Source organism: Aquarana catesbeiana, linkage group LG01 (assembly GCF_042186555.1).
Source record: "Aquarana catesbeiana isolate 2022-GZ linkage group LG01, ASM4218655v1, whole genome shotgun sequence".
In the NCBI taxonomy this organism is placed as follows: Eukaryota; Metazoa; Chordata; class Amphibia; order Anura; family Ranidae; genus Aquarana; species Aquarana catesbeiana.
This window is the reverse complement of record NC_133324.1, coordinates 713128561-713150478: the sequence shown is the minus strand read 5'-3', so window position 1 is coordinate 713150478 and position 21918 is coordinate 713128561.

Here is a 21918-nt window from a genome sequence, read left to right as displayed (position 1 = left end):
TTGATACATGTGTACCCTCCTTAACTTTGACAAATGTATTTATTTATTTTTTTCTTGCATTTTGGAGAGGTTTGTCGCAAATATAGTTTTAAAAAAAACATACTTTGTGGTTTTGAATGCACAGGTGTTAATGTACTAAAGGTGTATAGACTGTTTAATTTGCAAAGGACTTTTCACTTAACCAAGGAATTGTCTATTAGCTTTGTGAATGTGGTGAAAATTCACTTTGCAAGGAATACCCAATAACTTGAAAAAAAAATAATTTGTGCCTGCACATCATTGGATGATGGAAAGCTTACCCTCTTCATTAAACTAAGGGAACGCCCATTGCAATGTGAACAGCCTACTGTACTTGCCTTTAGTAAATCAACCTCACAGTCTCTGGCTAATAGTTTCTGGTCTGTTCAAAACATACATTATTTCATTTTGTCCTCTTTTATAAAATCTATATCTTGCAAAAACTGGGTTTTCTTCTGAGGTCACATAATAATTGTATTTTTTTATAATTTGCTGCATTTCTTTCCAAGTTAATAGCAGCAGTTTTCTTAATGCCCTTTTACCTTAAGAAGACCTTTGAAGATGAGATCAGCATGCTTTTTAAGCCATTTGTCTAAAAGTTGTATACTGTCCTAGTTCCTAGGTGATTGAATGCCACCAATTTCCATTTTTTGTTTGGCAAATAACAAATACTGTATATGTTACATTTTTTTCATGATAAATGAACAAATTACCTAACCAAATCATTGATAAAACCCATAATCGCTAACTCTGATAATGACAGCATAGACTCTCAGTAAGGGCCTTTGTACCAAAAATGTAACCATAGAAAGGATTTGTTTTTTGGGAATTGGACTCATGCTTGTTCAATTTACGCCCCTTTCACACTTGTACGACCTGAAAGTCGCGTGACTTTGACGTGACTTTGACGCGACTTGAAGCATGCCTGTGTAATCTTGTGGTCTATGGACCAAAGTGGTGCAGATATGAACGGTACTCATTGGAGATCATTGGGTATGACTTGCCATGCGACTTTGAAGTCCAAAGTCTCCGGACAAGTTGCATAAGTGTGAAAGGGGCCTAAGAAAAAACCAGCAGGGACTAATTTTCTTTAACATTTCGAGTGATGTGCATGTACAGTATCTCACAAAAGTGAGTACACCCCTCACATTTTTGTAGATATTTTATTATATCTTTCCATGTGACAACACTGAAGAAATGACAATTTGCTACAATGTAAAGTAGTGAATGTACAGCTTGTATAACAGTGTAAATTTTCTGCCCCCTCAAAATAACTCAACACACAGCCATTAATGTGTAAACCACTGGCAACAAAAGTGAGTACACCCCTAAGTGAAAATGTCCAAATTGGGCCCAATTAGCCATTTTCCCTCCCCAGTGTCATGTGACTCGTTAGTGTTACAAGGTCTTAGGTGTGAATGGGGAGCAGGTGTGTTACATTTGATGTTATCGCTTTTACTCTCTTATACTGGTCACTGGAAGTTCAACATGGGACCTCATGGCAAAGAACTCTCTGAGGATCTGAAAAAAATAATGGTTGCTCTACATAAAGATGGCCTAGACTATAAGAAGATTGCCAAGACCCTTAAACTGAGCTGCAGCACAGTGGCCAAGACCATACAGCCTTTTAACAGGACAGGTTCCACTCAGGACAGGCCTCGCCATGGTCGACCAAAGAGGTGCTCAGCATCAAATCCAGAGGTTGCCTTTGGGAAATAGAAATATGAGTGCTGCCAGCATTGCTGCAGAAGTTGAAGGTGAAGGTGGAGGAGCACAAGGTCTCTAACATCCACCAGTTCCGCGATGTCATCATGGAGGAGTGGAAAAGGACTCCAGTGGCAACCTGTGAAGCTCTGGTGAACTCCATGCCCAAGAAGGCTAAGGCAGTGCTGGAAAATAATAGTAGCCACACAAAATATTGATATTTTGGACATTTTCACTAGGGATGGGCCGAACACCCCCCGGTTCGGTTCGCACCAGAACCTGCGAACGGACCGAAAATTCGCACGAACGTTAGAACCCCATTGACATCTACGGGACTCGAAATGTTCAAAATCAAAAGTGCTCATTTTAAAGGCTAATTTGCATGGTATTGTCCTAAAAAGGGTTTGGGGACCCGGGTCCTACCCCAGGGGACTTGTATCGATGCAAAAAAAACTTTTAAAAACGGACGTTTTTTCGGAAGCAGTGATTTTAATGATGCTTAAAGTAAAAAAAAAAGTGAAATATTCCTTTAAATATCGTACCTGGGGTGTGTCTATAGTATGCCTGTAAAGTGGCACGTGTTTCCCGTGTTTAGAACAGTCCCTGCACAAAATGTAATTTTTAAAGGAAAAAATCTCATTTAAAACTGCTTGCGGGTTTAATGTAATGTCGGGTCCTGGCAATATGGATGAAAATCAGTGAGACAAACGGCATGGGTACCCCCCAGACCATTACCAGGCCCTTTGGGTCTTGTATGGATATTAAGGGGGACCCCGCACCCAAATTAAAATAAGGAAAGGTGTGGGGCCACCAGGCCCTATATACTCTGAACAGCAGTATACAGGCGGTGCAAACAAGACAGGTACTGTAGGTTTGTTGTTAAGTAGAATCTGTTTGTAATTTTTAACGGGTACATTTTTAACGTGTTTAGCTCCAGCCAAAAAATCTTTTTTAAGCTTTTTGGAAAACATAGGGAAGGGTTATCACCCCTGTGACATTTGTTTTGCTGTCTTTCCTCCTCTTCAGAAGATTTCACCTCACTTTTTGTCCCAATGACAAATGTTTTTTGAAAATTTGGGGTTTTTTGTGGAACAAGGATTGGAAAGCATCAGTGGAAAGGAGAAATGTTTTTCCCATATTAACTCTTACAGGAGAGAATTTCCCTTCCTAGGGGTAGATTTCATCTCACGTCCTGTTGTCTCCTTCCGTTTGCAAGTAGGAGTCGTTTGTAAGTTAGATGTTTGAAAGTAGGGGCCTGCCCTATATACTCAGCAGAAATTTGGGCCTTAGGTGTTGTTGTGGCCACAACACTGTAAGCCCTCACAGGGCCCTGCTGTGAAATATTAGATCAAGAATTGTAATTACATGCCCCTGTTGAACAAGGGCAGAAAAATTGGGCCTTTGGTGGTGGTGGTGCCACAACACTGTAAGTCCTCACTCACTCTTGGTGGGTGCAGAAATGGGCCCTGCTGTGAAATATTAGATCAAGAATTGTAATTACATGCCCCTGTTGAACAGGGGCTGAAAAATTAGGCCTTAGGCACTGGTGCTGGTGCCACAACACTGCAACCCCTCACAGATACTCTAGTTGGAACGCAGAAATGAGCCCTGCTGCAAAGTATTGCATCAAAAATTGTAATAACATGCCCCTGTTAAACAGGGGCTGAAAAATTGGGCCTTAGGCACTGGTGCTGGTGCCACAACACTGCAACCCCTCACAGATACTCTAGTTGGAACGCAGAAATGAGCCCTGCTGCAAAGTATTGCATCAAAAATTGTAATTACAGGCCCCTGTTAAACAGGGGCTGAAAAATTGGGCCTTAGGCACTGGTGCTGGTGCCACAACACTGCAACCTCTCACAGATACTCTAGTTGGAACGCAGAAATAAGCCCTGCTGCAAAGTATTGCATCAAAAATTGTAATTACATGCCCCTGTTAAACAGGGGCTGAAAAATTGGGCCTTAGGCACTGGTGCTGGTGCCACAACACTGCAACCCCTCACAGATACTCTAGTTGTAACACAGAAACAAGCCCTGCTGCAAAGTATTGCATCAAAAATTGTAATTACATGCCCCTGTTAAACAGGGGCTGGAAAATTGGGCCTTAGGCACTAGTGGTGGCGCCCAGAACCAAAAATGTTCTTACAAGCTATCAGCGTGATGATTGAGGAGGAAGAGGATAATTACTCAGGGATAGTCACTCAGCATCAGCAAAGGCAGTCTTTGAAGGGATCTGAGATTTCAAAAAAAAATTTTCGGTTACATCAGCATCAGGTGCTTGGTAGCTGGTGGTGATCCAAGACTGATTCATTTTTATGAAAGTCAGTCGATCGACCGAGTCGGTGGACAGACGCACCCTGTGATCAGTTACAAAGACTCCAGCAGCACTGAATGTGCGTTCCGAAAGAACGCTGGATGCAGGACAGGCCAGTAGCTCAATTGCATACTGTGCAAGCTCTGACCCGGGGATCCATCCTCAAGACCCAGTAACCCAGAGGATTTTCGGTGGGAAAGGTGTCCAAGTCAGATCTTGCCCCTAGGTATTCCTGCACTATGTAAAACAGATGCTGGCGATGGTTGCTGGAACCGATCATACCTTGGGGCTGCGGACCAAAAAATTGTCTGAACGCATCGGTCAGACGGCCACCTTCTCCACCGCTCCTTCTTTGACTGACTGAAGCCTCAGCAACGCGTTGTCCAGAAACAGGAGTTTGTAACCTCCCAGTAGGGATGAGCTTCGAGTTCGAGTCGAACTCATGTTCGACTCGAACATTGGCTGTTCGCAAGTTCGCCGAACAGCGAACAATTTGGGGTGTTCGCGGCAAATTCGAATGCCGCGGAACACCCTTTAAAAGTCTATGGGAGAAATCAAAAGTGCTAATTTTAAAGGCTAATATGCAAGTTATTGTCATAAAAAGTGTTTGGGCACCCGGGTCCTGCCCCAGGGGACATGGATCAATGCAAAAAAAAGTTTCAAAAACGGCCGTTTTTTCAGGAGCAGTGATTTTAATAATGCTTAAAGTCAAACAATAAAAGTGTAATATCCCTTTAAATTTTGTACCTGGGGGGTGTCTATAGTATGCCTGTAAAGGGGCGCATGTTTCCTGTGTTTAGAACAGTCTGATAGCAAAATGACATTTTGAAGGAAAAAACTCATTTAAAACTACCCGCGGCTATCGCATTGCCGACAATACGCATAGAAGTTCATTGATAAAAACGGCATGGGAATTCCCCAAAGGGGAACCCCGAACCAAAATTAAAAAAAAAAAAATGACGTGGGAGTCCCCCTAAATTCCATACCAGGCCCTTCAGGTCTGATATGGATATTAAGGGGAACCCCGGCCAAAATTAAAAAAAAAAAATGACGTGGGGTTCCCCCTAAATTCCATACCAGGCCCTTCAGGTCTGATATGGATATTAAGGGGAACCCCGGCCAAAATTAAAAAAAAAAAATGACGTGGGGTTCCCCCTAAATTCCATACCAGACCCTTCAGGTCTGGTATGGATTTTAAGGGGAACCCCGAGCCAAAAAAAAAAAAAAAAAACGGCGTGGGATCCCCCCAAAAATCCATACCAGACCCTTATCCGAGCACGCAACCTGGCAGGCCGCAGGAAAAGAGGGGGGGACGAGAGTGCGGCCCCCCCCCTCCTGAACCGTACCAGGCCACATGCCCTCAACATTGGGAGGGTGCTTTGGGGTAGCCCCCCAAAACACCTTGTCCCCATGTTGATGAGGACAAGGGCCTCATCCCCACAACCCTGGCCGGTGGTTGTGGGGGTCTGCGGGCGGGGGGCTTATCGGAATCTGGAAGCCCCCTTTAACAAGGGGACCCCCAGATCCCGCCCCCCCCCGTGTGAAATGGTAAGGGGGTACAAAAGTACCCCTACCATTTCACTAAAAAACTGTCAAAAATGTTAAAAATGACAAGAGACAGTTTTTGACAATTCCTTTATTTAAATACTTCTTCTTTCTTCTATCTTCCTTCATCTTCTGGTTCTTCTGGCTCTTCTGGTTCTTCCTCCGGCGTTCTCGTCCAGCATCTCCTCCGCGGCGTCTTCTATCTTCTTCTCCTCGGGCCGCTCCGCACCCATGGCATGGGGGGAGGCTCCCGCTCTTCTCTTCATCTTCTTCTCTTCTTCTTTTCTTCTCTTCTTCTCTTCTTCATTTTCTTCTCCGGGCCGCTCCGCACCCATGCTGGCATGGAGGGAGGCTCCCGCTGTGTGACGGCGCTTCTCGTCTGACAGTTCTTAAATAACGGGGGGCGGGGCCACGCACGGTGACTTGACGGGACTTCCCTGTGACGTCACGGGGAATGCCACAGGGAAGTCCCGTCATGTCCCAATGCGTCAGAGGGGGGCGGGGTCACTGGGTGGCCCCGCCCCCCGTTATTTAAGAACTGTCAGACGAGGAGCGCCGTCACACAGCGGGAGCCTCCCTCCATGCCAGCATGGGTGCGGAGCGGCCCGGAGAAGAAAATGAAGAAGAGAAGAAAAGAAGAAGAGAAGAAGATGAAGAGAAGAGCGGGAGCCTCCCCCCATGCCATGGGTGCGGAGCGGCCCGAGGAGAAGAAGATAGAAGACGCCGCGGAGGAGATGCTGGACGAGAACGCCGGAGGAAGAACCAGAAGAGCCAGAAGAACCAGAAGAACCAGAAGATGAAGGAAAATAGAAGAAAGAAGAAGTATTTAAATAAAGGAATTGTCAAAAACTGTCTCTTGTCATTTTTAACATTTTTGACAGTTTTTTAGTGAAATGGTAGGGGTACTTTTGTACCCCCTTACCATTTCACACAGGGGGGGGCCGGGATCTTGGGGTCCCCTTGTTAAAGGGGGCTTCCAGATTCCGATAAGCCCCCCGCCCGCAGACCCCCACAACCACCGGCCAGGGTTGTGGGGATGAGGACCTTGTCCTCATCAACATGGGGACAAGGTGTTTTGGGGGGCTACCCCAAAGCACCGTCCCAATGTTGAGGGCATGTGGCCTGGTACGGTTCAGGAGGGGGGGGCCGCACTCTGGTCCCCCCCTCTTTTCCTGCGGCCTGCCAGGTTGCGTGCTCGGATAAGGGTCTGGTATGGATTTTTGGGGGGACCCCACGCCGTTTTTTTTTTTTTTTTTTGGCGCGGGGTTCCCCTTAAAATCCATACCAGACCTGAAGGGTCTGGTATGGAATTTAGGGGGACCCCCACGTCATTTTTTTTTTTAAATTTTGGCCGGGGTTCCCTTTAATATCCATACCAGACCTGAAGGGCCTGGTATGGAATTTAGGGGGACTCCCACGTCATTTTTTTTTTTTTAGTTTGGTTCGGGGTTCCCCTTTGGGGAATTCCCATGCCGTTTTTATCAATGAACTTCTATGTGTATTGTCGGCAATGCAATAGCCGCGGGTAGTTTTAAATGAGTTTTTTCCTTCAAAATGTCATTTTGCTGTCAGACTGTTCTAAACACAGGAAACATGCGCCCCTTTACAGGCATACTATAGACACCCCCCAGGTACAAAATTAAAAGGGATATTACACTTTTATTGTTTGACTTTAAGCATTATTAAAATCACTGCTCCTGAAAAAACAGCCGTTTTTAAAACTTTTTTTTGCATTGATCAATGTCCCCTGGGGCAGGACCCAGGTCCCCAAACACTTTTTATGACAATAACTTGCATATTAGCCTTTAAAATTAGCACTTTTGATTATTCATGTTCGTGTCCCATAGACTTTAACGGTGTTCGCGTGTTCGAACAAACTTTTTTCCTGTTCGCATGTTCTGGTGCGAACCGAACAGGGGGGTGTTCGGCTCATCCCTACCTCCCAGTCTCTGGGAACGCGTTGCACAGACCTTTCTGCAAGGCCTCCCAAAGATGTTTCATCCTCTGCTCCCTCTGCGATGGCAAGATAAGGTCCGCAACCTTACCCTTGTAATGTGGATCAAGGAGGGTTGCCAGCCAGTATTGGTCCTTCTCCTTGATACCACGAATATGAGGATCCTTACGCAGGCTTTGCAGGATCAGGGAGGCCATGCAGCGTAGGTTTGCTGAGGCATTCGGTCCGGAGTCCTCTGGGTCACTAAGGACGACATGGTCCGCAGCCACCTCCTCCCAGCCACGTACAAGTCCATGTGTTTCTTGGGACTGATCCCTTAAAGACTGCTGCTGATGCTGAGTGCCAGGCTCCACCTCCATACTGACACAATCTTCCTCCTCCTCCTCCTCTTCCTGTGTGATCAGCGGGCACACAGGAACACTGTCTGGATAAAGGGGGCCTTGAGAGCTAAGGAAGTCCTCCTCTTCCTGTCTCTGCTCTGCCTCAAGTGCCCTGTCCATTATTCCAGGCAGCGTGTGCTCCAACAGGTGGACAAGGGGGACAGTGTCACTGATGCATGCACTGTCACTGCTCACCATCCCCGTGGCCTCCTCAAATGGTGACAGGACAGTGCATGCATCCCTGATCATGGCCCACTGGCATGGGGAAAAAAAACCAAGCTCCCCTGACCCTGTCCTGGTGCCATAGTCGCACAGGTACTCATTGATGGCCCTCTGCTGCGTGTGCAGCCGCTGCAGCATGGCCAACGTTGAGTTCCACCTGGTGGGCATGTCACAGATTAGGCAGTTCTTGGGCAGGTTAAACTCCTTTTGGAGGTCCGTCAGCCGAGCACTGGCATTATATGACTGGCGGAAATGCACACAGACTTTCCTGGCCTGCCTCAGGACATCCTGTAAGCCTGGGTACCTGCCCAAGAACCGCTGCACCACCAAGTTAAGGACGTGAGCCAAACAGGGCACATGGGTCATTTGTCCCTGTCGGAGGGCAGAGAGGAGGTTGGTGCCATTGTCACAAACCACCATTCCTGCCTTAAGTTGGCGTGGCGTCAACCACCTCTGAACCTGCCCCTGCAGAGCTGACAGAACCTCTGCCCCAGTGTGGCTCCTGTCCCCCAAGCACACCAGCTCAAGCACCGCATGGCATCTTTTGGCCTGCGTGCTTGCGTAGCCCCTTGAACGGCTACGGAGCACCGCTGGTTCCGAGGACAAAGCACAGGAAAAGGCAATGGAGGAAGAAGAAGAGGAGGGGGTGGAGGAGAGAGGTGTGTCACAATCATTAGCATTTTGGAGGCGTGGTGGCGGAACAACCTCCAACACTACTGCACCTTGTCCTGCATCCTTCCCAGCTGCCAGCAGAGTCACCCAATGCGCCGTGAAACTTAGGTAACGTCCCTGTCAGAGAGCTCACCTTACTGGTCATGGGATTGGCCACCAGAGGGCGTGCCTGTGAGCAAGCCGGCCTATTTAAGTTTGTCAGGCACTCTGTTCAGTGCTGCCTGATCATCAGCTTCCTGTGCCATAGTTCCTGTTTCCTGTCTTGTCTTCCTGTTTACCTGATCTCCTGATGACCCGGATTGCCCTTGGATTCTCCTGCTTGCTGCCTGTACCTGACCTTGGCCTGTTTGACTCCGCTTCTGCCTGCTCCTATTGTACCTTGCTGCCAGTCTGTTGCCGGACCCTGCTTGTGTCCTGATCTGCCTGTCTTGCTCCTGCTCAGCACCTGTTACCAGTGTTACGGACTACTGACCTGTTGTCTGAAGATCATCTCTCATCCTGTACCTGGATCTCTTCAGCAGGCTCTCATACCATTCCGCACTCTCGTGCCTCCTGTCTGCTCTACCAGGGGCCGTGAGTCGGATAAGTAAGGGAATCTACCCTCTGCCCAAGCGGACTCATCAGTCTGGTAAGTAAAAGTCTGACAGTATCAGGCAGCCATGACTGAGTCTGGGCAGGGGGCCTCCCCCATGGATGAACTATGTAGACACCTGGCAGGACTTACCCAGGCCATGAAAAGCCTTCAGGAAGGTTACTCAAGATTGGAGGAACAAGTCCAGGCCTTATCTTCCTCTTCCAACCCCCAGGGGGCGTCTTCTGCTGGATTCCAATCTGCACCCTCCGTAGTAGTGCTTCCTCCAGAGCCCAGAGTACCCACTCCCGAGAAATTTGCCGGTGAACGCAGCAAGTATCGTGCCTTCCGCAATTCCTGCGAACTCTACTTTGCTTTGCAACCCCGCACGTTTTCACTGGAAGCGACCAAAGTAGGCTTTGTTATTTCCCTGCTGACAGGTGAGCCACAAACCTGGGCTCACCGCCTTTTGGAGCAAAAATCTATCTCCCTAGATAGCCTAGACGATTTCTTCAGGGCCATGTCCCAATTATATGAAGATCCCCAACTGACAGCGACTGCTGAAGCTGCACTGCACTCTCTGCAACAGGGTCGCAGAGCGGCCGAAGATTATGCAGTCGACTTCAGACGTTGGAGCGCCGATACGGACTGGAACGACGCTGCCCTGCGTCATCAGTTCAGAATGGGGCTATCTGACCCACTCAAGGACCAGTTGGCTCAAGTGGGGGTACCTCAGTCTCTGAAAGACCTCATCGATCTCTCCATCCAGAGAGCGTCGGTCAGAAAGGTCTACCAGCCACCTTCGTCCCACCTGGATGTTACCCAAGGTTCCCAGTCCGGTCAGTCAGTTTCCTCCGGCTTCATCTGTCTCGACTCCAGAACCCCCTGAACCCATGCAACTCGGTCTGCTCTGGCCTACGCTTACTCCAGAGGAAAAGATGCGCAGACGAACCCACAACCTGTGCCTATACTGCGGTGAATCCGGGCACTACGTGAGAGCCTGCCCCAACAAGATGCGTAAGTGTCGTTCTGCCTCTTCAATGTGTGCATCTGTGTTACCTAAACTTGGTTCTCATCTCGCTCTTTCCTTCACTCTGCAGCTTCCAGGAGGGAGTATTCCAGTGTCAGTAATTACTGATTCCGGCGCATGCAGCTGTTTTATCGATTTGACCTTTGCTGCCAACCATCGTATTCCGCTTCAACCTAAGGCTCAGGGGCTTGCTGTCCATCTAGCGGATGGATCTATCCTTAGTTCAGGCCCGGTCACTCAAGAGACTGTCCCCTTGCTGGCCACCATGGGTACCCACCATCAGGAGCTTCTGCGTCTGGATGCCATCTCTTCTCCTCTCTTCCCTATTATCCTAGGGATGCCCTGGCTGCAGGCCCACAATCCCAGTATCAACTGGGCCACAGGAGAAGTCAAATTTCTCTCTGAGTATTGCCAACAGCATTGTTTACAGCAATCTTCTGACATGACCTCCCAACTCCTGTGCTTGGACTCAGATGCTGGACTACGTCAGTCCGTCCCTGAAGCTTATCTGGACTTCCTGGATGTATTTAGTAAAAAAGGAGCAGAAACCTTGCCCCCTCATAGGCGTATGACTGTCCTATAGAACGGTTACCTGGTACTGAAGTTCCATTTGGGAGAATCTTCCCGTTAACTGAGCAGGAGTTAGACACATTAAAGACTTACATAGATGAAAACTTGGCAAAAGGGTTCATTTGTCCTGCTACCTCCCCAGACGGTGCCGGCATCTTCTTTGTCGAGAAGAAGGACCACTCGTTACGTCCCTGCATCGATTACCGGGAGTTGAATAAGATCACCATTAAGAATCGTTATCCCTTGCCTTTAGTACCTGAACTTTTTCAAAGATTAGGAACCGCAGTCATATTCACGAAACTAGATCTCCGCGGAGCTTATAACTTGATCCGTATCAGAAAAGGGGACGAATGGAAGACAGCCTTCCGTACTCGATTCGGGCACTTCGAGTACCTTGTCATGCCATTTGGATTATGCAACGCTCCCGCAACCTTCCAACATTTCGTCAAGGATATTTTCCGTGATTACCTGGATCTGTATGTAATAGTATACCTTGACGACATCTTGATCTTCTCCTCTTCACTAACCGATCACCGTAGACATGTCTCCAATATCCTAACCCGGCTTAGGCAACATGGCCTCTATGTAAAACTCGAGAAATGCGAGTTTGAACGTCAATGTATTCAGTTCTTGGGCCTAGTCATCTCAGTGGAGGGTATCAGGATGGACCCCCAAAAGGTGTCTGCTATTCTGGATTGGCCCGCTCCGATAGATAAAAAAGGGGTACAATGCTTTATTGGCTTTGCCAATTTTTACCGGAAGTTTATTAAAGGTTTTTCTGCAATCATCGCTCCAATCACCGAATTGACCAAACAGGGAACCCGATTCTCTTGGACTGACAAAGCCCAGTTGGCTTTCGAAAGACTCAAAAAGCTATTTACTTCAGCCACCATTTTGAAACACCCTAACCCTGTCCTACCATTTGTCTTGGAGGTCGACGCTTCGGAGATCGCAGTGGGAGCGGTGCTCTCTCAACGACAGGGTGCCAAGGCCCTCCTCTATCCAGTAGCGTTCTTTTCACGCAAACTTTCAATTTCGGAAAGAAATTATGATGTGAGGGATCGAGAACTTCTGGCCATCAAGGAGGCTCTGGAGGAATGGCGTTACCTATTGGAGGGTGCTGCACATCCTATTCTGGTCTACACCGACCACAAGAATCTGGAATACCTGAGAACAGCCAAAATATTAAGACCTCGTCAGGCCAGATGGGCACTTTTTTTTCTCACGATTCCAGTTTTAACATAACTTACAGGCCCCGTTCCAAGAATATAAAGTCAGATGCTCTTTCCCGCATGTTTTACGATTCAGAGAGGACCGTGTCTCCCGATACGATTCTTCCTTCGGGGAACTTCCTGCTCCTCCAAGGGGACCTTGTTTCACGGATAAGACAGGCCTCGGTGGGAATGCTTCCGTACCCCGAAACAGATTGGAGAGAGGGCCTGTTTTGGCGAAGAGACAAGATCATGGTTCCCGAGAAGCTAAGGGTGACTGTGATGGAACTATGTCATGATCATAAGTTGGCTGGACATTTCGGTGTCTTGAAAACCACTGAGCTGGTACAGCGCACCTTCTGGTGGCCTCAATTAGCCTGTGACTGTAAAAATTTTGTGGATTCATGCAACACTTGTGCTCGGAGTAAGAACACCAGGACAAAGGCCTGGGGATTATTAAAACCCTTACCTGTTCCAGAGAGGCCATGGAAGATGATATCAATAGACTTCATCGTGGAATTGCCCCCCTCCGAGGGTTTCTCTACTATTTTTGTTGTGGTAGACAGGCTGTCGAAGGTGGCACATTTTCTCCCCATGAAGGGTACACCTTTGGCTATGGATACGGCAAAGATTTTTGTCAAAGAAGTGGTTAGGTTACATGGAGTCCCAGCAAGCATTGTGTCCGATCGGGGTGTTCAATTCACTTCAAGGTTCTGGAAGGCCCTCTGTGGTTCCCTCGAAATTGAATTGGCCTTTTCATCCGCCTATCATCCCCAGATGAGCGGGCAAACTGAGAGAACCAACCAGACCTTGGAGCAATACCTCAGGTGCTTCTCTGACTCTCTAAAAGTACACCCGGTCTTCCATGTGACGCTGCTGAAACCTGCTACCTCTAATCCTTTTGCTGGTCGCACTGTCGGCCCACCCAAACCTGTCATAATTGACAACGAAGAGGAATTCGAGGTAGAGGCAAACCTTGACTGTAGGAAAAGGAGGAATGGAATTCAGTATCTTATTAAATGGAAGGGGTATGGTCCAGAGGACAATTCCTGGGAACCAGAAAACAATTTACATGCCCCGGAACTTTTACAGACTTTCAGAAATGTTCATGCCTCCAAGGTGGCCCGGCTGGGCATCCGGAGGCTGCCCTTAGGGAGGGGGCACTGTCAGAGAGCTCACCTTGCTGGTCATGGGATTGGCCACCAGAGGGCGTGCCTGTGAGCAAGCCGGCCTATTTAAGTTTGTCAGGCACTCTGTTCAGTGCTGCCTGATCATCAGCTTCCTGTGCCATAGTTCCTGTTTCCTGTCTTGTCTTCCTGTTTACCTGATCTCCTGACGACCCGGATTGCCCTTGGATTCTCCTGCTTGCTGCCTGTACCTGACCTTGGGCTGTTTGACTCCGCTTCTGCCTGCTCCTATTGTACCTTGCTGCCAGTCTGTTGCCGAACCCTGCTTGTGTCCCGATCTGCCTGTCTTGCTCCTGCTCAGCACCTGTTACCAGTGTTACGGACTACTGACCTGTTGTCTGAAGATCATCTCTCATCCTGTACCTGGATCTCTTCAGCAGGCTCTCATACCATTCCACACTCTCGTGCCTCCTGTCTGCTCTACCAGGGGCCGTGAGTCGGATAAGTAAGGGAGTCTACCCTCTGCCCAAGCGGACTCATCAGTCTGGTAAGTAAAAGTCTGACAGTCCCTGTCCATGCCTGCTGGACATGAGTCAGCGGTAATATGCACCTTACCGCTGACTGTCCTGTCCAGAGAGGCATGGACATTGCCTTTCACATGCCGGTAGAGAGTCGGAATCGCCTTCCGTGAGAAAAAGTGGCGTTTGGGTACCTGCCACTGAGGAACCGCACATTCCACAAACTCACGGAAGGGGGCAGAGTCTACCAACTGAAAAGGCAGCAGTTGAAGTGCTAGCAATTTTGCCAAGCTAGCATTCAACCGCTGGGCATGTGGATGGCTGGGAGCAAACTTCTTTTGGCGGTGCAGCAGCTGGGGCAGGGAAATCTGCCTGGTACAATCTGACGTTGGTGTACCAAAAGCAGATTGCCCACAAGTACTTGGCTGTGACACACCTAATTCTACACCTTCATTCCTCTCAGTGCAGGTCTCAGAGAGGACTGAAGGTATAGTGGGGTTGGAGATCTCAGCTGATGAGGAGCAAGGAGAGGTCCTCTTTGTTCTTTGGTGTGGGTCTTTTAGATACGCTTGACAACGAACTGCATGGCAGGTCAACATATGTCTGGTCAAGCATGTGTTACCCAAGCGTGAGATGTTTTGGCCACGCGAGATACGCTTGAGACATTTGTTGCAAATAGCAGCGGTGCGATCTGATGCACTCGTCTCAAAAAAGGCCCACACCAAAGAACTTTTTGAATAACGCGCAGAGACTGCAGCGCCCTGCACATGTGGAGCTTTGGGGTGTGATGCAGTCAATGTGCTGCCCTTAGGCTGGCCCCTGGAGGGCATCCTGCCTCGTTGGTGATGTGCCGCCTCCTCCTCCTCCTCTCTCCTATCAGGCACCCACGTTGAGTCAGTGACCTCATCATCCCCTCCCTCCTCATCACTGAAGCAAACCTGGCAGTATGCTGCAGCAGGGGGAGCATGACTGCCAGATTGCTGTCCTTCTTGGGCACCCCCTCTGTCCGTGCTCACGTTACTGCCTTCATCGAGCTCAGTATCATCATCAGAGCCTTCCAAACGCTGGGCATCCTCCTGGAGCATGTACCCAACACTGTGGTCAAACAGTTCGAGGGACTCCTCAGGAGGACATGGTGGGGCTAGGGAAGGAGTCACTGATGACATTGAGCCAAGGGAAGAGGCCGCTGCTTTGCCAGACAAAGTACCCTGGGCATGGGTGAGAGAGGATGAGGAGGATGAGGACGGCTTGGTCATCCACTCGACCAAGTCTTCCGCATGTTGCGGCTCAACAGGGCCAGCTGCCGAAAAAAAGGCCAAGCGTGTCCCACGGCCACGTGCTGATGAGGATGCACCGTCTCCACGACCAGCACTAGACACAGAGCCTGCTTGCCCTCTCTTATTGGCTTGTGACTGTCTGCCTCTCCTTCTTGGCCTTCCAGACATACTAATGGCCTGTAGCTGCACTAAGCTGGGATATATATATATATATATATATATATATATATATATATGTACTGATACTGCAGCTAGCAAAATCAACTGCCTGCCTGTAGTATGAGAACACCACCAACCTTCTACAGGTAGCTTTAGCTGAACACTGTGCAGAGCTCGCAAAAAACTAACTTGTAGCTTTTTTAGCTGCCTGCGGTAGTGATAGGATCAGGAAAACACCACCAACTTTCTACAGGTAGCTTTAGCTGAACAGTGTGCAGAGCTCGCAAAAAAATAACTTGTAGGTTTAGCTGGACACTGTGAGGAGGACGCACCACACTAACTTGTAGTTTTAGCTGAACACTGTGAGCAGGACGCACCGCACTAACTTCTAGGTTTAGCTGAACACTGTGAGGTGGACGCACCGCACTAACTTGTAGTTTTAGCTGAACACTATGAGGTGGACGCACCACACTAACTTGTAGTTTTAGCTGAACACTGTGAGCAGGACGCACAGCACTAACATGTAGTTTTAGCTGTACACTGTGAGCAGGACGCACCACACTAACTTGTAGGTTTAGCTGAACACTGTGAGGTGGACGCACCACCCTATATTGTAGGTTTAGCTGAACACTGTGAGCAGGACGCACTGCACTAACTGTAAATAGTCTAGCTGCCTGACTGTGGTACTAATAGGATCAAAAGAACACCAGCAATTTTCTTCAGGTAGCTGTAAATACTGTAACAAGACAAGCCTGCCTGTCAGTAAGAAGATAACAGGAACGGATCTAGCTGAACACTGTGAGCAGGACGCACTGCACTAACTTGTAGGTTTAGCTGAACACTGTGAGGTGGACGCACCACACTAACTTGTAGTTTTAGCTGAACAGTGTGAGCAGGACGCACTGCACTAACTGTAAATAGTCTAGCTGCCTGACTGTGGTACTAATAGGATCAAAAGAACACCAGCAATTTTCTTGAGGTAGCTGTAAATACTGTAACAAGACAAGCCTGCCTGTCAGTAAGAAGATAACAGGAACGGATCTAGCTGAACACTGTGAGCAGGACGCACTGCACTAACTTGTAGCTTTAGATGAACACTGTGCAGAGGTCTCACTACGCTAACTTTTAGGTTTAGCTGAACACTGTGAGCAGGACGCACTGCACTAACTGTAAATAGTCTAGCTGCCTGACTCTGGTACTAATAGGATCAAAAGAACACCAGCAATTTTCTTCAGGTAGCTGTAAATACTGTAACAAGACAAGCCTGCCTGTCAGTAAGAAGATAACAGGAACGGATCTAGCTGAACACTGTGAGCAGGACGCACCGCACTAACTTGTAGGTTTAGCTGAACACTGTGAGGTGGATGCACCGCACTAACTTGTAGTTTTAGCTGAACACTGTGAGCAGTGCGCACTGCACTAACTGTAAATAGTCTAGCTGCCTGACTGTGGTACTAATAGGATCAAAAGAACACCAGCAATTTTCTTCAGGTAGCTGTAAATACTGTAACAAGACAAGCCTGCCTGTCAGTAAGAAGATAACAGGAACGGATCTAGCTGAACACTGTGAGCAGGACGCATTGCACTAACTTGTAGCTTTAGATGAACTCTGTGCAGAGGTCTCACTACGCTAACTTGTAGGTTTAGCTGAACACTGTGAGGAGGACGCACAGCACTAACTTGTAGTTTTAGCTGAACACTGTGAGCAGGATGCACCGCACTAACTTCTAGGTTTAGCTGAACACTGTGAGGTGGACGCACTGCACTAACTTGTAGTTTTAGCTGAACACTGTGAGCAGGACACACCGCACTAACTTGTAGGTTTAGCTGAACACTGTGAGGTGGACGCACCACACTAACTTGTAGGTTTAGCTGAACACTGTGAGCAGGATGCACCCCACTAACTTGTAGGTTTAGCTGAACACTGTGAGCAGGACGCACCCCACTAACTTGTAGTTTTAGCTGAACACTGTGAGCAGGACGCACTGCACTAACTGTAAATAGTCTAGCTGCCTGACTGTGGTACTAATAGGATCAAAAGAACACCAGCAATTTTCTTCAGGTAGCTGTAAATATTGTAACAAGACAAGCCTGCCTGTCAGTAAGAAAATAAGCTAAACTGAATACAGTGTATATATATATATGCAACACCTGGGATGCATTTATATACACAATACACTGTAAGTGCAGCTAACTGACTGACTGTTCTGCTTAATCTATCTAACTCAAATCAAATGACACTGTCTGTCTCTCTCTCTCTCTATCTATGAACGCCGGAACACACACTACACAGGGCCGCCGTGCAGGCGGCCTTATATAGTGTGGGGGGTGTGCTAAATCCCCTGAGCCATAATTGGCCAAAGCCTTCTTGGCTTTGGCCAATTACGGCTCTCTGTTCAGACGGCGCTGTGATTGGCCAAGCATACGGGTCATAGTGCATGCTTGGCCAATCATCAGCCAGCAATGCACTGCGATGCCGCAGTAAATTATGGGCCGTGACGCGCCACACGAATTTGGCGCGAACGGCCCATATCGTTCGCAATTTGGCGAACGGGCGAACAGACGATGTTCGAGTCGAACATGGGTTCGACTTGAACACGAAGCTCATCCCTAATTTTCACTTAGGGGTGTATTCACTTATGTTTCCTGCGGTTTATAAATTAATGGCTGTGTGTTGAGTTATTTTGAGGGGACAGCAAATTTACACTGTTATACAAGCTGTACACTCACTACTTTACATTGTAGCAAATTGTCATTTCTTCAGTGTTGTCACATGAAAATATATAATAAATTATTTACAAAAATGTGAGGGGTGTACTCACTTTTGTGAGATACTGTATGCATATGTGTTTTTTGTTTTTTTGTTTGTTTATATTTTTATAAAACTTGTGTTTCTGTGTGTTATTATTACTATTATTATTATTATTATTATTATTATTATTACTGTTACTTAACCACTTGCCTACTGAGCACCTAAAGTGGTTGTATACCCTTTTTTTTATATTTTTATCTGCAGGTAAGCCTATATTAAGCCTATATTAATGCACACCTGTATGTAAAATGAATATCTCCTAAACCTGTATGGTTTAGGAGATATTAACTTTGCATGCAGCCTCTGACGTCAGTGGCGCATGCACTGTGAAGGTCAGGCTGAAGGTCTGGCAGATGCTGCCTGACCTTTCCGGGAAGAAGTCTCCCGCGCGCATGCCACTCACAGCATTGGAGCCGTGAACCCGGAAGACATGCCGAGGTGGATATGTCAGCTCCCTCGGCGGTGACTGGGATCAGCTGCAGACACCTTGTTCTAAGGCAAGTATTTCATAATGAGCTAGTATGCAGTGCATACTAGCTCAGCTTGCTGTGTGGGCACTTGGCAGAAGGGAGGGGCCAGGAGCACCAGCGAGGGACTCGAGACAAGGAGGATCTGGGCTGCCCCGTGCAACACAGCTGCAAATAGCAGGTAAGTATAACATGTTTGTTGTTTTTAAACATAAAAAAAAAAACGGGACTTTAGTATAGGGTCTATGGGGGAGATTTACTAAAACTGACGGACATAGAATCTGGTGCAGCTGTGCATAGTAACCAATCAGCTTCTAGGTTTTATTGTCAAAGCTTAATTGAACAAGTTGAAGTTAGAAGCTGATTGGTTACTATGCATAGCTGGCGGCTGCATCAGATTCTATGTGTACGAGTTTTAATAAATCTCCCCCTATGTATCAATGTGATCTTCCAATAGTTACACAACTTTGGTCAAAAATACATACATTTTCACCTAATATTCAGATGGAAAGATGTATGAACCTTGCTAGAAAGTTGTGTGAATCTGGGATAAAAGCATTGATAAATAGACCCCTTAGTGTTGTAGTGAATAGGATCTAAAGCAGTGGGTTCATGGGAGCAGGGAGTAGGAACTTCACCAAGTTTTACTTGTCTCTGACATTCCTGTACAACCAGGGCACTAAAGATGCAGAACAACATTTTGCCCTTTAGCATTACACATGGTGAATTGAGAAAAAGACCACATGTTCTAGGCCCCTAAACCTTCGCCCAATGATGGGTAAATGGGCTGGCAACAATGTACCAAGGAGATGAATGATTGCCAGCCCATTTGTCAATGAATTGCAAAATCGTATATATAATGTAAAGACTGGACCAGCAGATCAACAATATTTGCACATTTCTGCTATATGCAGGATAGCTTAATCTGTGTGTATTTGTTTGTACATTACAAAAAGGAAGCTTCATGTTTTGGAGAAAGAATAGCTGTAAAAAAATATCTATGTACAGTATATGTAAAAAATCTGAATGCTGAATGGTATGATTAAGCTAGTTTAGTAAAATACTGTTTCCTTTGCATTATACTGATAAGCTTTATACTTGACCTCAGATTAAAAAAACGAAAAATTCAAACTCCTTTCCATTTAAAAAAAAAAGAATTGATGTGCCAGGTTATTCCACCAGATAATTGAATTCCAAGCCTCTATATTAAAAGTTCAGATCATGATCTAGTATGCGAAATGTCTATTGCTTTCTGATTTTAATTGGACTGAGTCAATTTGTTCAAAATGTACAGCTTCTTTGTCACAAGCCACCAATTATTTTTTACCTGAATGTCTTTTACTTTCAAAAGGTCAAATCATTTAAAATTCATAATATTTTAATTTTCCTTGTCTATGGTTATTTTATCTATCAAGTAAAGGTATATTTATGCCCTGGCTGATTAGGAGTTAAACTGAGAGGAAAAAGTGTGTGGGCAGATGTGTTATAATTTCACATTAAAATGTGTTCATTAATTGCTTTGAAAATATTTGAATTATTCCTCAAACTCATTGCTAAATGCATTGTGGCATGTTCCACTTATTCTGTCACTTTGAATTGATTTTGCTTTTAACTAGGTTATATTTTGTTCACAGGACTATGAACTAGGAGGAGAAGCAAAAAACACGGACAACTTAGACATCTTTGACACAGTGCTATAGAAAACAATTTATTTGATATCTTCATTAGACAAACTGTAACATAATAACAAGCTAAAGTGTTTCTTGGTGCTAAATCAACTACTCATTTTAAAAATAGATAGGGAATGTTGTAGTAAATTCTTACCTTTGCTTGAGCTTCTCACAGAAATTGTTTCATATTAATAGTTCTATGAAAATGGTTGTCAGTGGCCAAGTGTGAAAATTATTATGAACATCAAGGGAGTGATTTGTAACCTGGCCTAACAGTTCTATATCTACTTTAAATATCCATTTAGATTAAAACATTTTTTAATGTATTCATAGAAAAATGGTATGTGGATCAAAACCACTGCCACTGTCATTTACCTGGTAGAGGCTGAGTTGGCAAGAGGGCTTCCCTTAAGTTTCCATTACGTTTCTGCCCAGTACCTGCTGGAGTTGGAGACAGGATGAAGAAAGGCTCTGGTGCCTGCATTGAGTCTAGATGCAGCAAAAGATCAAAAGAAGACTTAGCTGTTGTGCTGCTGGAGATGCTTGGATCAGGCCTGCCCAGGAAGGTGATACTCAGGCAAACAGAGGAACTTTCAGGTGCAAAAAAGAAGATCTGTGGTCTGGACAAGTTGAGTCCATTGGGCAGCAGAGGTACAGAGTCAGAAACTGGAGCAAGGTCAATGTCCAGGCCAGGTTCGATAACATACAGATAGCAGATGTATCAAGAAAGCAGGCAGAAAGTGTAGTCAGGATATGAGCAAAGGTAGTGTAGTCAGGATATGAGCAACAAGAGATCAGGATGCAGTATAGTGAGGATGGCAGAACGCAGCTGAGGTCATCGGTCACAGGAGCTGATAACCACTCAGCAACTCTCACAGATATGCATACAGCCATGACTCCATGTAGTGGTAGTGCACATCCAAATCTCTGGCTACAGTCGTGTACTTGACCTTCCTACTGTGCTTTGTGCCTTTTTTTTAACTTTTTGACAGCTATAAATGTGTAGTTAAGTTTGAAAGCTACACTTTTTTTTTTTACATCTGCCAAATTTGCCCACTCATATTATTTGCTCTAGTGCCCTCGCAGCTAAGGCCAGTGTAGCAGGAAGCATGCCCTTAGTTGCTGATGATCCACAAAATGTGTCACAGTTGGTAGCTTTGCTCTCCAAGCCATTTGCTATCTTTTCCCAGAAAACTCCTTAACTACTTCAGCCCCGGAATCATTTACCCTCTTCCTGACCAGAGCACTTTTTACAATTTGGCACTGCGTCTCTTTAACTGCTAATTGCGCGGTCATGCAATGCTGTACCCAAACAAAATTTGCGTCCCTTTCTTCCCACAAATAGAGCTTTCTTTTGATGGTATTTGATCACCTCTGCGGTTTTTATTTTTTGCGCTATAAACGGAAAAAGACCGAAAATTTTGAAAAAAAAACGATATTTTCTACTTTTTGTTATTAAAAAAAAATCCAATAAACTCAATTTTGGTCATACATTTAGGCCAAAATGTATTCGGCCACATGTCTTTGGTAAAAAAAATGTCAATAAGCGTATATTTATTGGTTTGCGCAAAAGTTATAGCGTCTACAAACTAGGGTACATTTTCTGGAATTTACACAGCTTTTAGTTTATGACTGCCTATGTCATTTCTTGAGGTGCTAAAATGGCAGGGCAGTACAACCCCCCCCCCCCAAAAAAT